The sequence below is a fragment of the Odontesthes bonariensis genome, chromosome 11, assembly GCF_027942865.1.
Source record: "Odontesthes bonariensis isolate fOdoBon6 chromosome 11, fOdoBon6.hap1, whole genome shotgun sequence".
NCBI classification, from domain to species: Eukaryota; Metazoa; Chordata; class Actinopteri; order Atheriniformes; family Atherinopsidae; genus Odontesthes; species Odontesthes bonariensis.
In genome coordinates, this window is record NC_134516.1 from 34,055,429 (window position 1) to 34,070,470 (window position 15,042).

A 15,042-nucleotide genomic window follows, 5' to 3' on the forward strand; every position below is an offset into this window, starting at 1 on the left:
CTCATTTCTGTGACAGAACGACAGATAAACAATATTCTTTAAAATGTAACAGGTACCGTATATTAGGTCGTAAGTAAAAGCAAAGAGAGAATTTATACCTCCCATTAGGTCACTAATAACTGCAGCTCTTGAGCGTACTCTGTTGCGACGCTGATTTACCAGCACAGACTTGACAGGAGCTACAGCTTCAAATTCTGTGAAATAGAATGACACATTGTTTAATAACAGAAATGTATTTATTTATTCTTAATAATAATTACTATAATTTTATAATGAATAATTTAATATATATATAAATGTTTAAATGTATGTCATTTGGAATATGTATAGACATTACCGGTTAATACTCATAAATGATCAGAGCACACAGTTCATATATGAGTGGCTCTCGTCTGACAGCCTGCTTTTTTTAACCCCCAACCTCATTCATCTCTCCTCCTCAGCACTCTGTCTCTTTCTCTCTCTCTCTCTCTCTCTTTTACGTATTGGCATCATAGTATGATGATCATACTGATGCAGTACGCATATACACACATACACACACACACACGCACACACGCACACACACACACACACACACACACACACACACACACACACACACACACACACACACACATTGTTCAACTTACCCGGCACATCGGGTTGGATTTCCTGAGCTTCCTCCTGTGAGTCCTCCACTGGAACCGGGTTTTTCACCGGGGTGCAGAGGTCGATAATCTCTGTGTCCTCCACTGGAACCGGGTTTTTCACCGGGGTGCAGAGGTCGATAATCTCTGTGTCCTCCCCAGGAACCGGATTTTTCGTAGGGGTGCACAGCTCGAAAATCTGAGCCAAATGAGCGTTTGTACGGGGGGTTGTGACAGCTTGCTGGCTCGACTGAGGTGAAAAGTCAAAACTTGGCGACCCAGCCCGCAACTTACTTTGTGGGGAAAAATTAATGCATGGTGGTGTATGTAGCTCTAGTTGTTCCGAATTCGTTTCATCATGCTGGATGAAGGATACTGTAAGAGCCTCTGGAGACTTGATATTAAGAACGGTAGTTAAGCGTCTCCGAGCCTTCAAGGAAGGCTGACTGTCATCGACCGGCTCGATAGAATTCAGGTTTCCAGTGAACACGGCTCCATTTCGCACGGTTGACCGCTGTTCGGTGGCTGTTATCAAGTCTGTAAGAAACCATGACAGTTGATGGCTCAATTAATTATTTCACAAGTTAAAGGTTATTAAAATTTTAAACAAGCTTACTGTAATCCGATTGCGTTAAAACGAAATCTTCTAACTCGTCAACTGTCGGTTCTGAAGGTAAGTTAGAAATATGACTGAGTAAATATATACATACACATGCATATATGTTCACTATAAAGATTGGGTACTTACTGCTGATCAAATCGAATATGTCATCATAATCGCTGGTCGGAGGTCTGTGGATTTGAGCTCTTGTCACATTTCCTAGAAAAAACAACGTATTTTCTCACCCTACTCTATTTTCAACGTGTATGATTTAAATGAAGGTTCAGCGTACCAGAGTCCATGGTTCAAGCCTTCTCTAGGGGGCTCCTCGTACTAAGTGTTCAAAGCACCCTTTTTTTATAAAGCCTTACACTCCCCTCTAGTTACTTATGATCTATAAATCTACTTCATTATAACCTGAAACATTGACAGGTATTATTACTCAATATTGACTACAGCCCCTGGCGGTTCCGTTTTACTGTAAATTCCGGACATTCTCTTAGAATGTGGCCCGGCTGGATGCATAGCCGGCACACTTTTACTTGTCTGTCGTGAATTACTCGAAAGTATACTCCCCCCTCCAGGGTTTCAAACTTTGTCGAATACGGCAGCGATTGTCCTTTGTCAATAAATTGTACTCTGCAGAATCGTGTGCCGTCAGCCACGTCTGTTCCTGGCCATTTCCTCCTTTTAATCGGCGAAGTTGCCTTCACTCCCCAAGTTGCTCATTTTTGGCATATTTCCTCGTCCGTGATGTACGGGGGCAAGTTAAGGAAGGATACAACCAGTTCATTGCTTCTGACTTCCTTTGCCATGACCCACACTCCCTTTAATAAAAAGCCGTCCTTGAGGCGTGCCTTGCCTTTCCCGTCCTGCATGGTTATCTCATATGTGCTCTTAGCCTTCATTCTGCAGGCAAGAACTGTTCCACAGCTTTCTTTCATTCCTCTCAGCAACTCCATTAATGTCACTTTGTCTTGCCCTGCTAGCTCCACAATCACTGTCAGCTCCTTTTTGAAGCCACCATCTTTCACATTTTCCCTTTCATTCTTCATATTATCTTCATTCAAACTCGCACTTCTACTTTCTCCCTTCCAAATTTCTGCGTTCACTTCTCCATTCTTTCTCACTTTCTCTCCTCCATTTTCATTTTCTCCTTTATTCATACTTCCATTTACTCTCCTAATCTCGCTCTCTTTCCCACCATCATTCACTCGCCTGTCATCCGTCAGCCGTTCTCCATTGTTCAATACCGTTGTCATTTTCCGTTCCATTGTTTCGTTTGCCATGTTGTCAATCCGATCACAAAAACACACGAAAAGAGGACGTTCCCCCGAACAGCGAAGCTGCTGGGGGAATAAAACAAAACACACAACTATACAAACAAATCTAGCTCACACACGATCAGTCAAAACACTCACCAAACACTGTCACTCACTCTTTCAAACGCACGCTCTCTCTCAAACAAATTGCTGCAGGGCACTGACTGTCACAAGTGATCAAGGGGGTGTGGCCGTAAGCCAGCAATTGAATCACAAACCAGCTTTTTATAGATTCTGAAACAGAATCTGTTATTGTATTCTGACTTCTAAAATAGAACTATACTGTTTAGAGAAGACGGAGTTTATGAGCATGTCGTGGGCTTGAGCTTCCCTGGTTTCTCTATATGACAACGGACACAAAACTACACACAGGGAACAGAGGAGCTTGACAGACAATAAGTTATCTGAGAGTCCCATTTTCAGCTGCAGACAACAATCACATCAGGGAAGTCAATGTGCAGGCTCAACAGCAGCCTCTCAAGCCAGCTCTCTGGTAAAATAGGGGAAACGTATGGTTCCAGCACCTATATAACATATATTTGTCACAGGGACTGTGGCGTACGGCCACACTGCCCTGAACACGCCCGATCTCGTCCAATCTTGGAAGCCAAGCAGGGTCGGGCCTGGTGAGTACTTGGATGGGAGACTGCTTGGGAATACCAGGTGCTGTAAGTTTTTTCTCTTCTCTCTGCGGCCTGCATGTAACATCTGACCATCACCGTGTGCCACACAGACACAGACACGAGGAAGTTAACCAGCTTGGGCTGCTGCTGATTGGTTGGCAGACACCTCTGTTTCTGTTTGGCTCTCAGTCTCCATGTTGCTGATCCTGGATCTGCTGAGATGTCCCAGGCCATTGTTGGCTTTGATCCTCATTAGGGATGTCGAAATTTTAAAAAAGTCTAGACCGACCACTGAGCCTCATTAGTCGATTAAAGTCGGTCACGGAAAATTCTATAAGGGCCATTTATGATATCTGTGTTCCGTCGCGCGTCTTTCTCTGCCTCGTGGAACAAGTTATGCCCCCATTTTAGAATGGTTAGGCTCCCATCACACAATCAATGTTAGCTTGTGCCCTTGGTATTATACATTTTCCCCAATCATTGACCACTAGTTCTCGGCGTACTTGTGGCGGAATAAGGGTTTTGGGTAGAAAAATAATTGCTGTGCCTGCGCAGACACGCACAGCCACACGTTACGCGCAACGGCGCCCTTCCAGTCACAGTACTTTTGAAACACGAATCAAACGCGGCACCGAACTCGGGCTGTTAAAAGCCCACGCTACAAAGTCACAAACAGAGAACGGTGCATTTGGCGGTGGTACAGGAAAGTAGGTTAACCAATGACTTCGTTAAAAAAAAAACTTACCGAATGCCAACAGCCTCTGTGGCGTAGCCTATGCTGCACAAAATCCTTTGCAATAAATTCCTGTCATCATGCCATTTAAGTACAGATGAATATATCACAACAAGTAGGCTAAGTTGGTCTGGTGTCTTTTGCCATTACAGTGTTACGATTATCATTATGTCGTAGTCCACACGCAGCCACTAACAAGCTGGCAGTGAAGGTTGTCACAATAGTGCCGTCAGGATACATTTGCATAAGCCTACACGCAACACTTAACTTCTCACGTCAAAAGGACCTCTGAGGAGGGGGCTACGTGAGCTCTGCTGCGGTTGTTCTTCCATCGTGGGATGGCTCATGCTCACATAACATTTCTAAAGATATAGTGAGGTTTTGTTTTGTTTTTTTGTTTTTTTTAAACCGACGGCAGAAAAATTCTAACCGGACGAAGTTGATTCGGTCAACCATCGGTCATACGGTCATCGGTTAACATCTCTAATCCTCATACATTTATCTTTGTCCTGAGAAAGGACAAGTTCCAAAAAGTCAAACTGGGACTACTTTTGCATTTGACGTAGCCAAACTGCATGCGCCTGGAGAAGCCAAAAGGCTTACAGCACCTGGTATTCCCAGGTGGTCTCGCATCCAAGTACTAACCAGGCCCGACTCTGCTTGGCTTCTGAGATCGGACGAGATCAGACGTGTTAAGGGCAGTGTGGCCGTAAGCCAGCAATTGAATCACAAACCAGCTTTTTATAGATTCTGAAACAGAATCTGTTATTGTATTCTGACTTTTAAAATAGAACTATACTGTTGAGAGAAGACGCAGTTTATGAGCATGTCGTGGGCTTGAGCTTCCCTGGTTTCTCTATATGACAACGGACACAAAACTACACACAGGGAACAGAGGCTTTTGACAGACACTAAGTTATCTGAGAGTCCCATTTTCAGCTGCAGAGAACAATCACATCAGGATAGTCAATGTGCAGGCTCAACAGCAGCCTCTCAAGCCAGCTCTCTGGTAAAATAGGGGAAACGTATGGTTCCAGCACCTATATAACATATATTTGTCACAGGGACTGTGGCTTATGGCCACACCACCCTGAACACGCCCGATCTCGTCCGACCTCAGAAGCCAAGCAGGGTCGGGCCTGGTTCGTACTTGGATGGGAGACCGCTTGGGAATACCAGGTGCAGTAAGCTTTTTTCTCTTCTCTCTGCGGCCTGCATGTAACATCTGACCATCACCCTGTGCCACACAGACACAGACACGAGGAAGTTAACCAGCTTGGGCTCCTGCTGATTGGTTGGCAGACACCTCTGTTTCTGTTTGGCTCTTAGTCTCCATGTTGCTGATCCTGGATCTGCTGAGATGTCCCAGGCCATTGTTGGCTTTGATCCTCATACATTTAACTTTGTCCTGAGAAAGGACAAGTTCCAAAAAGTCAAACAGGGACTACTTTTGCATTTGACGTAGCCAAACTGCATGCGCCGGGAGAAGCCAAAAGGCTTACAGCACCTGGTATTCCCAGGCGGTCTCCCATCCAAGTACTAACCAGGCCCGACTCTGCTTGGCTTCTGAGATTGGATGAGATCAGGTGTGTTTTTTTTTTTTTTTTTTTTCTTTTCTTCTTTTTTCTTTCTTTTATTATCAAAAAGTACAAATTTCAAAATACATAAAATTACATATTTACATGTATACTCATTTGAACCATATATACACATATATTATTTACAATACAGTCAAAGCAAATATACAAATTTGTGAGGCTATCATTGGGTCTTCTCCCTCTCTTCCATCCCACAGACCTCCTCACCAAACCATATAAATGGAACCAAAAGACAGAAATCCAATATGACAAAACAAAAAACTAATGAGACAGCTCGTAGTTCTTCACTTCCCTCTCGCCCACAGACCTCCTCACCAAACCATAGAAATAAAAAATAAAAAATAAAAAATAAAGCTATTAACAGAAACACCGACTTGACAAAACTAAACAAGTGAGACAGCCTGTAGGTCTCCTCATTCTCCTCTCGGCCACAGGCCCCCTCACCAAAACATAGAAATAAAAAATTAAAAATTAAAAATTAAAAATAAAGCTATTAACAGAAACACCGACTTGACAAAACTAAACAAGTGAGACAGCCTGTAGGTCTCCTCCTTCTCCTCCACAGGCCCCCTCACCAAACCATTGAAATAAATAAACACGTTTAAAGCCACCCTTGCTCTACCCAAAGTCCAACTTCACACCCCCATCCCCAATCTGTATGAACGTGCTCCCCTCCACAAAACCCTCAGTGAACTCTTCTACCCCTAAGTGTGTTAAAACCCTGTGCACGTCTCTTTTTATGATGTTTTTAAAAATACTCCACACCTCCACTTTCTTTTTTTCATAATGGGCTATGTCCCTCCTCATTTTAACAGCGTATCTGGCGTGACTTAAAACATAATTTATCAAATTTACATTCTTGCCTTCCATCCTTCCCCTCTCTCCAAACAACCACACCTCTCTCCAGCCCGTTTCCCCCCACACTTCTTTATCCCAACATCTATTTATGAATTTTCTCATTCTCTTAAAATACCCGACCAGTTCCCCACATTCAACAAACTCATGCGTACACGTTTCCACCCCCTCACCGCACACATCACATTCTTTCTTTACATTCACATCAAATCTACTTATTAACAAATTATTAAAAATCCTGTTGTGCCTCAACATAAAATCAAAGTTTTCGCATTCAGGGGTGTTAAATTTAACCCTTAGGTTATTCCATATTCCTTTTTCATCCATGTCCTCCATCACCCTCTCCCACACTTTCTCCGCTGCCGGTCTCTTTATTTCTTTCCTTCTCAGACTTCTGTATATCACCCTTGCTTTCACACTCATTATATTCATCCTCCCCTCCCCTTCCCCCACATACATTCCCATTTCTCCAGCTTCATTTTCATTTTCCCCCACCTCACCCTCAATCATTTTCACCCATTCACTCGGCATTCCCTCCCTTATTTTCCCCATTACCCCTTCTGCCGTTCTCAGTGCCATCTCATCCCCCCTTTCTCTCACCTCGTCCACCATCACCTGTGCCCTCATAAAACCTGGTACATATTCATACACTATATCCCTCACTTTCCTGATCCCTGCCCTCCACATCAGCCTATTATATATTGTGCTCCCCCCACAAGTGATTTTTAGGTTTAAAAACACTGGCTGCTCCCACACCTGCCTCACATTCTTACATTCATACTCCACATTTTTCACAAACTCCCCCCATGCTCCTAGCACCTCCTTATGAAACTCAGACATTCCGCTCAACATACCTTCCTTCAACTCCATGTACACCGCACTCCCACCACATCCACCATATTCATCTATTGCCCTCCCTAGAAACACCTTCCACACTTGATCTTCTTTATTTTTTAAATATCTTACCATCATTTTCACTCTCATAGCTTTCTTTTTCCTTTCCAGATTTATTAGTTTTAACCCACCTTCCTCATACTCATTCTCCAACACCTCCCTAGCTATCCTCACTCCTTTCCCATCCCATAAAAACTCATTCACCATTCACTCCATCTCCTTCAACACTCTCTCAGGCAAATCCAACACATTCATCACATAACCAATCTTACTCACTATTAGCGCATTCACCACCACCACCTTCCCCCTCAGTGTAAGCCCTCTCTTCTTCCAAAACTCCAGTGTTTTTTTGATGCTACTCATTAGCCCTTCATACTCCATATCTCTCCCTTCTCTGGCCTCTATCCCTAAGCTTACACCTAACACTTTAAAATAATCCTTCTTCTCCTTCAACCCTAGTTCTGTTTGCCCTGCTCTGCCTGCCCCTATACATACATGACCTCTGACTTTTCTTTGTTCAATTTCACCCCTGATGCCCTACCATACAGCTCTACACTCTCTAAGACCTCAGCTACGCTCTCCCTGTCCCTAACCGTAACTGTCGTGTCATCTGCGTACTGATAAACTAAACTTCTGTGCCCCCCTGGCAACTCTACGCCTCTGATCTTATAGCTGTTCTCCAGCATCACCTCTAAAGGCTCTGCAGATATTGAGTACAGCAGAGCCGATAGCGGACACCATTGCCTTACTGACTTCTCTAGTCTAAACGTGTCTGTGATTCTCCCATTTATTTTAACACAACTAACTGCCCTATCATATAACCTCTTAATCCATCCCACTAACCTCTCCCCAAACCCTACCTTTTCTAACACCTTGTACAAGTATGTGTGGTCTACTCTGTCAAATGCTTTGTTTAGATCTAAGCTAACCACTAACCCTCCTGTTCCTCCCTTCATGTAATCTATCGTGTCCCTGATGCTACTTATTGTGTCTGCTATGTCCCTACCTGGTATGCTGTAAGCCTGTGTGCTTCCCACCACCGTCCCTATTACTCTTTTGATCCTATTTGCTAGCACCCGTGCTAATATTTTGTAATCTCCATTTAACATGCTCAGTGGTCTATAGTTTTCTAATCTGTCTCTATCCCCTTTCTTGTGTATTATACTAACTAATCCTGTCATCATACTAACTGGCATCTCTCCCTTTTCTTCTATCCATTTAAATAGCTTATCTAACACAGGCACTAAATCCTCTCTAAACTCTCTATAGAATTCTCCTGTCAACCCATCCAACCCTGGACTCTTATTCCTCCCCAACCCCCCTATCTCTTTCTCTATTTCTCCCGTCCCTATCTCACCCTCACACATGTCCCTGCCCTCCTCTGTTAGCCTGGCCCTCACCTTATCTATTACCTGCCCTATGCTCTCCTCATCTACCTCTTCTTTCCTAAATAAATCCCTATAAAACTCTTCTACTCTATCCACTATCCCTACAAAATCTTTTATCTTCTCTCCCTTCTTTCCCTCTACCTGTTCTAAAAAATTCCTCTTCTGCTTTGTCTTGTCTAACCCTAAAAAAACCCCTGTGCACTTCTCTCCCTCAATGGCGTATCTGGCCCTGCTTCTAACTATCGCTCCCATTCACTTCTTCTGCTCTATCCCTTTCAGCTCCTCCTTAATTCCTATATACCTCCCTAAATCATATCCTGCTTCCCTATCTGCTCTCTCTGCTTCTCTAATTCTCGCTTTAACCTCTGTTCTCTTTCCTTCTCTTCCCTACTCCTGTTTCTACTATAAGCTATGCTCAAATCCTTTATCTCCTCTTTAAAGTTTTCCCACCACCTCCCAGTGTCATCCTCATACATGTTTTAATTTATTCTCCTTGCAATAAATTCTCTCACTTTCTCCTTATACTTTCTTTCTTTCAGCAACTCACCATTCAAACACCCCCCCCCCCCCCCCCCCCCTCCTCTCTATGCCTTGTCCTAAACTAAACCCTACCATCATGTGGTCGCTCAGTGCAGTTACCCTACATTCTATCTTTCCTATCTTATCCTCTATGTCCCTCGTACTCAGCACTAAATCTATCCGGCTCTGCTTTAACACCCCTCTCACCACTTGCCTCCTTGTGAACTCCCTCTTCTCTGGATTCCTCTCCCTCCAGACATCTATCAATCCATTCACTCTCATTACCTCTTTCAGCACACCTCTTGTAGAGTCGCTCTTAAAGCACACACTCGCAGATGCATCCAGTCTCCCACACCATACGTTAAAGTCTCCCACCACCCTGCAGTTCTCCCCACACTTTACTTCTATTACCTCAAAAAATACCTTTCTCTCCTTCTCCTCATTTGATGCATACACATTTATTAGTCTGTATTCTTTCCCCACATAATCAAACGTGATCCCAATCACTCTCCCCTCCCCATCATCCACACATTTCTTTATATTGCTGAGTACTCCCCTCTTCAATAAAATAGCCACCCCTCTGGACCTTGCCCCACTATTATTCACATACATTTCTCCCATCCATTCCTTCTTTACTTCTCTCATACACTCCTCATCCCAATGTGTCTCTTGCACACACATAATATCACCGTCATAAACCTGCCAGGCTTGTTGCCTTCTGTTGTTGTCACGCAGCCCATTTACATTAAAAGATGTAATTTTTAACATAAATAGTATTATATACTGTTATGGTAAATTTGATGTCTGCTAACCTCTTGTCTCTTAGATGACACCTTGTTGTAAATCCAATATCTGCAGACAATTTGTTTCTTGATTAACACATAGACAATAATCATTTAAATGACCATTGTCTCCGGATTCTGCATCTCCCCAAAGTGCGAGACTTTCCCCCAGGGGGTGTGGCAAGGAGACAGTTGAAGAAATACACACCTGAAAGAACAAAGCCCCTTCCCCCTGGATAAATGCTTTTGATTCCCCTTGTTTTCTCACCATGAACACTGACTGGTGAGGACTGACCTCTTTTGCAGAAGCAGAAACACGTGGCCGGCCGGCAGAAACATTGAAAGTCTCTATTTCACTTCTCATCAGATGTAATAGAAAGGTAAGCAAAATCTTAGTAGGGAGTTAAGACGAAATTTCCACGACATATACACAATTATCTTTCTCTTCATTTTAAACTCTTTTTCACCTTCCCAAACCTTTTCACTTCTCGTTTCCCTAAAGGCCTTTTTCAGGTTGCCATCACCTCCTCCATGTTATCCTCACTGCTGTCTGTTACTTCTCCCATTGCCCATTCACATTCCTGCCCTGCCCGCAAGTCCTCCCTTCATTTTCTCCTTTATTCAGACTTCCATTTTCTCTCCTAATCTCGCTCTCTTTCCCACCATCATTCACTCGCCTGTCATCCGTCAGCCGTTCTCCATTGTTCAGTACCGTTGTCATTCTCCGTTCCATTGTTTCGTTTGCCATGTTATCAATACGATCACAAAAACACACGAAACGAGGACGTTCCCCCGAACAGCAAAGCTGCTGGGGGAATAAAACAAAACACACAACTATACAAACAAATATAGCCCACACACGATCAGTCAAAACACTCACCAAACGCTGTCACTCACTCTTTCAAACGCACATGCTCTCTCACAAACAAATTGCTGCAGGGCACCAACTGTCACAAGGTATTCCCAAGCAGTCTCCCATCCAAGTACTAACCAGGCCCAACCCTGCTTGGCTTTCAAGATTGGGTGTGTTCAGGGCAGTGTGGCCTTAAGCCATAGTCCCTGTGACAAATATATGTTATATAGGTGCTGGAGCCATACGTTTCCCCTATTTTACAAGAGAGCTGGCTTGAGAGGCTGCTGTTGAGCCTGCACATTGACTTCCCTGATGTGATTGTTCTCTGCAGCTGAAAATGGAACTCTCAGATAACTTATTGTCTGTCAAAAGCCTCTGTTCCCTGTGTGTAGTTTTGTGTCCGTTGTCATATAGAGAAACCAGAGAAGCTCAATCCCAAGACATGCTCATAAACTGCGTCTTCTCTAAACAGTATCGCTCTATTTTAGAAGTCAGAATACAATAATAGATTCTCTTTCAGAATCTATAAAAAGCTGGTTTGTGATTCCTTTGCTGGCTTATGGCCACACTGCCCTGAGCATGCCTGATCTCAGAAGCTAAGCAGAGTCAGGCCTGGATAGTATTTGGATGGGAGACCGCCTGGGAATACCAGGTGCTGTAAGCCTTTTGGCTTCTTCAGGCGCATGCAGTTTGGATACGTCAAATGCAAAAGCAGTCCCTGTTTGACTTTTTGGAACTTGTCCTTTCTCAGGACAAAGTTAAATGTATGAGAATCAAAGCCAACAATGGCCTGGGACATCTCAGCAGATCCAGGATCAGCAACATGGAGTCTGAGAGCCAAAACCAAACAGAGGTGTCTGCCAACCAATCAGCAGCAGCCCAAGCTGGTTAACTTCCTAGTGTCTTTGTCTGTGTGGCACAGGGTGATGTTCAGATGTTACATGCAGGCCACAGAGAGAAGAGAAAAAAGCTTACTGCACCTGGTATTCCCAATGGAAGACCTCCCATCGAAGTACTAACCAGGCCCGACCCTGCTTGGCTTCCGAGATCGGATGAGATCGGGCGTGTTCAGGGCGGTGTGGCCGTAAGCCACAGTCCCTGTGACAAATATATGTTATATAGGTGCTGGAACCATACGTTTCCCCTATTTTACCAGAGAGCTGGCTTTAGAGGCTGCCGTTGAGCCTGCACATTGACTTCCCTGATGTGATTGTTCTCTGCAGCTGAAAATGGGACTCTCAGATAACTTAGTGTCTGTCAAAAGCCTCTGTTCCCTGCGTGTAGTTTTGTGTCCGTTGTCATATAGAGAAACCAGAGAAGCTCAATCCCACGACATGCTCATAAACTGCGTCTTCTCTAAACAGTATCGTTCTATTTTAGAAATCAGAATACAATAAGAGATTCTCTTTCAGAATCTAAAAAAAGCTGGTTTGTGATTCCTTTGCTCGCTTACGGCCACACCGCCCTGAACACGCCTGATCTCGTCAGATCTCAGAAGTTAAGCAGAGTCGGGCCTGGATAGTACTTGGATGGGAGACCGCCTGGGAATACCAGGTGTTGTAAGCCTTTTGGCTTCTCCAGGCGCATGCAGTTTGGCTACGTCAAATGCAAAAGCAGTCCCTGTTTGACCTTTTGGAACTTGTCCTTTCTCAGGACAAAGTTAAATGTATGAGGATCAAAGCCAAAAATGGTTTGGGACATCTCAGCCGATCCAGGATCAGCAACATGGAGTCTGAGAGCCAAAACCAAACTGAGGTGTGTGCCAACCAATCAGCAGCAGCCCAAGCTGGTTAACTTCCTGGTGTCTTTGTCTTTGTGGCACAGGGTGATGGTTAGATGTTACATGCAGGCCGCAGAGAGAAGAGAAAAAAGCTTACTGCACCTGGTATTCCCAAGCTGTCTCCCATCCAAGTACTAACCAGGCCCAACCCTGCTTGTTGTTTAAACTGCACCAACGTAGATTTATCTTTGTAATGTCTTGTGTTCTGTTCTGGGTGTTCATTCATTACAGATTGTCCAAATAGTGAAATCTAAGTGAAAAGAAGCCCTGATAAAAGCAGAACTATTCATGATAAATGCTCTTAACCTTTTGTAGTTTCAGTGAATGTGATCAACACTCTGCAACTGGTGTATTTAAGGTGATTTCTATAGTTTATATAGAATTATTCTATAGTTTATATAACTTCCAAATGAGGATATAAAGATACAGCTAACAGCAAAGCTAACAATAAGCTACATAGAAGGAAAAGCATCAGCCAGGCTCTGTCAGAGGTGACAGTGTAGAAACAGAGTGCAGGCATTAGAGGGAAGTACAGGTTAAGAGGTATATTACATTTCTACACCTGAACAGGGACTTGAACCCTGGACCAATGGCGATTTTAGGTAGTGGCCAAGGGTGGCCAGGGCCACCACTGAAATGTCATTGGTCACCCCGATGGCCACCCTAGATCTGATAGGTAATTGATCAAGTTCGTCCACACAACAAACAAGAGAAACGCTGTCAGTCAATGGTGATGGCTGGCTGACGGATCAGTTTTACATTTTGAACTAACACAACAGGGCTCTCAAGTTTTCAAGTTTGCTTGGAGTGAGATTCGGGCGGGGCAGGGGCCGGGCCGTGTGCGTGGGGGGGTTTCTTTCTGTTTTTTTTGGGGGGGGGGGGGGCTGGTCCCTTGCAGTATCCCATTGCCATAAACTAGCTACTTAAAGAACAAAGAAATTTTTTTATTTATACCAAAATCACAAATCTTCACTTTTACACTAAATTCTGCTATATTTTAAAATAAATAGTTTTAGGTATGCAAAGTCTTAACAAACAAAAAAAAACAGACAAATTAAATTAAGAAAAACAAACATAACCCCAAATGGGCCCCTTGAGCAGTCCCTCTCTGTGTGTGTTTGTTTATGAGTGTTGTTGTAAGTGTTTGTGGCAGATTTTGATGCTTGATGACTGATATTGGGGGCTCCCATTTAAAGCACTGTGGCTCAATGTCAGCCATTTTCACAGTCATGATGGATGACAGAGTTCCATTCAGAGCCAACGTGTTCCTGGTCTTGGTTTTATTGAGCCCCACCATGGAAAAAACCCTCTCTGCATCAGCATTTCAGTGCGGCAGAACTAATACCAGTTTGGCAATTGTAGATAGTCTTATTGGGAATCTGTTCATACCAGTCACCTTTGAAAAAAATGAACCACGGAAGCCTAATTACACTCCTACATAGTTTTCATTTTTCATTAAGTTGCTCATGTCAAAGGGTGTGTGCTGAATATTTAGGTCTACTACTCCAACAAACACTTTAACCGGCAGGTATTGGTCTTTTACAAGGAGTAGCAAAACTATAGTAACTAATAAAAGATTCAAATAAATGAAGATATGACCTGCTGATGATCCTGACGGTTCTCTTCCACCTCCAGCTCATCTACAACTTCTGCATGCATTCAAAGCATAATAGGTTATGTCCGCTGTGCATTCATGGGACGCGTGCTTGCAGCTGAAAGCTATTTCACACCCGGCAAGAAGAAATTCTGTTTTCTGATTGGCTGAGAAATTCTATTTTGTGATTTGCCGATGGGTTGCTAAATCAAGACAGCTGTACCAGAGCTATCGTTCTGAGCTGTACGAGCGCACAGTAACCTGCCATTGACTCGTTTATAGTATCGGCCATTAGAATTCCTGTGCGACGAAGTTGATCATTTCTCAGCGTGAGAAATGGCATGTGTGGCGTGTGAGCGTGTGAACTTGTTGAAATGCGTGTGTCTCACGCTCATTGCGTGAGACTTGAGAGCCCTGACACAATAATGGTCGGACTGATGCTGCAGAGAGCTGATTTCTGATCAGTTTTTCGAGTGACCATGCAGGTCTGGGCGGCTATGGCTTATTTTATCGTTCAACATCTGGCAACCCTGCTCAGTAGAGCCAACGAGAGATGAACACTGCCTGTCACCTGCAGCTCCCGGGAAACAGGATCAGAGAGCCCGCATCCATTAACTGGATTTATCGGATTCATACAATAAGGTATGGTAATATAATGATTTATGTCGTAATTTGCTCTGAGTGTGCAGGGGAACTTTATTCAGCAAACTTTATGTAAGAGGAACAGCTAAAAGACGAGAGGAGGGCACACGTTTTAGCTAAAACCGCAGCCTGCAAACCAGTTAGTCAGTTTCTTTTTTGTTGTTGCTAACAGGATAAATTGAATATGAAACCGTTCAGGACAGGAGCAGCATACGTTTCTCGAAAGTTG

At 43.7% G+C, this 15,042-nt stretch overlaps 1 non-coding gene and 5 pseudogenes across 1 annotated transcript; 4 read left to right on the top strand and 2 right to left on the bottom strand.

Moving 5' to 3' along the window:
• Positions 1 to 3,108: 3,108 nt before the first annotated feature.
• Positions 3,109 to 3,227, top strand: LOC142393645 (5S ribosomal RNA; annotated as a pseudogene).
• A 1,277-nt stretch (positions 3,228 to 4,504) lies between these two features.
• LOC142393617 (5S ribosomal RNA) lies at positions 4,505 to 4,623 on the bottom strand (annotated as a pseudogene).
• Positions 4,624 to 4,980: 357 nt separating this feature from the next.
• Positions 4,981 to 5,099, top strand: LOC142393547 (5S ribosomal RNA; annotated as a pseudogene).
• A 6,253-nt stretch (positions 5,100 to 11,352) lies between these two features.
• On the top strand, positions 11,353 to 11,461 carry LOC142393722 (5S ribosomal RNA; annotated as a pseudogene).
• A 304-nt stretch (positions 11,462 to 11,765) lies between these two features.
• LOC142393629 (5S ribosomal RNA) lies at positions 11,766 to 11,887 on the bottom strand (annotated as a pseudogene).
• Positions 11,888 to 12,244: 357 nt separating this feature from the next.
• LOC142392390 (5S ribosomal RNA) lies at positions 12,245 to 12,363 on the top strand. Its single transcript, XR_012771044.1, has one exon. It is a non-coding gene; the product is annotated as a 5S ribosomal RNA (ribosomal RNA).
• The last annotated feature ends 2,679 nt before the right edge of the window (positions 12,364 to 15,042 follow it).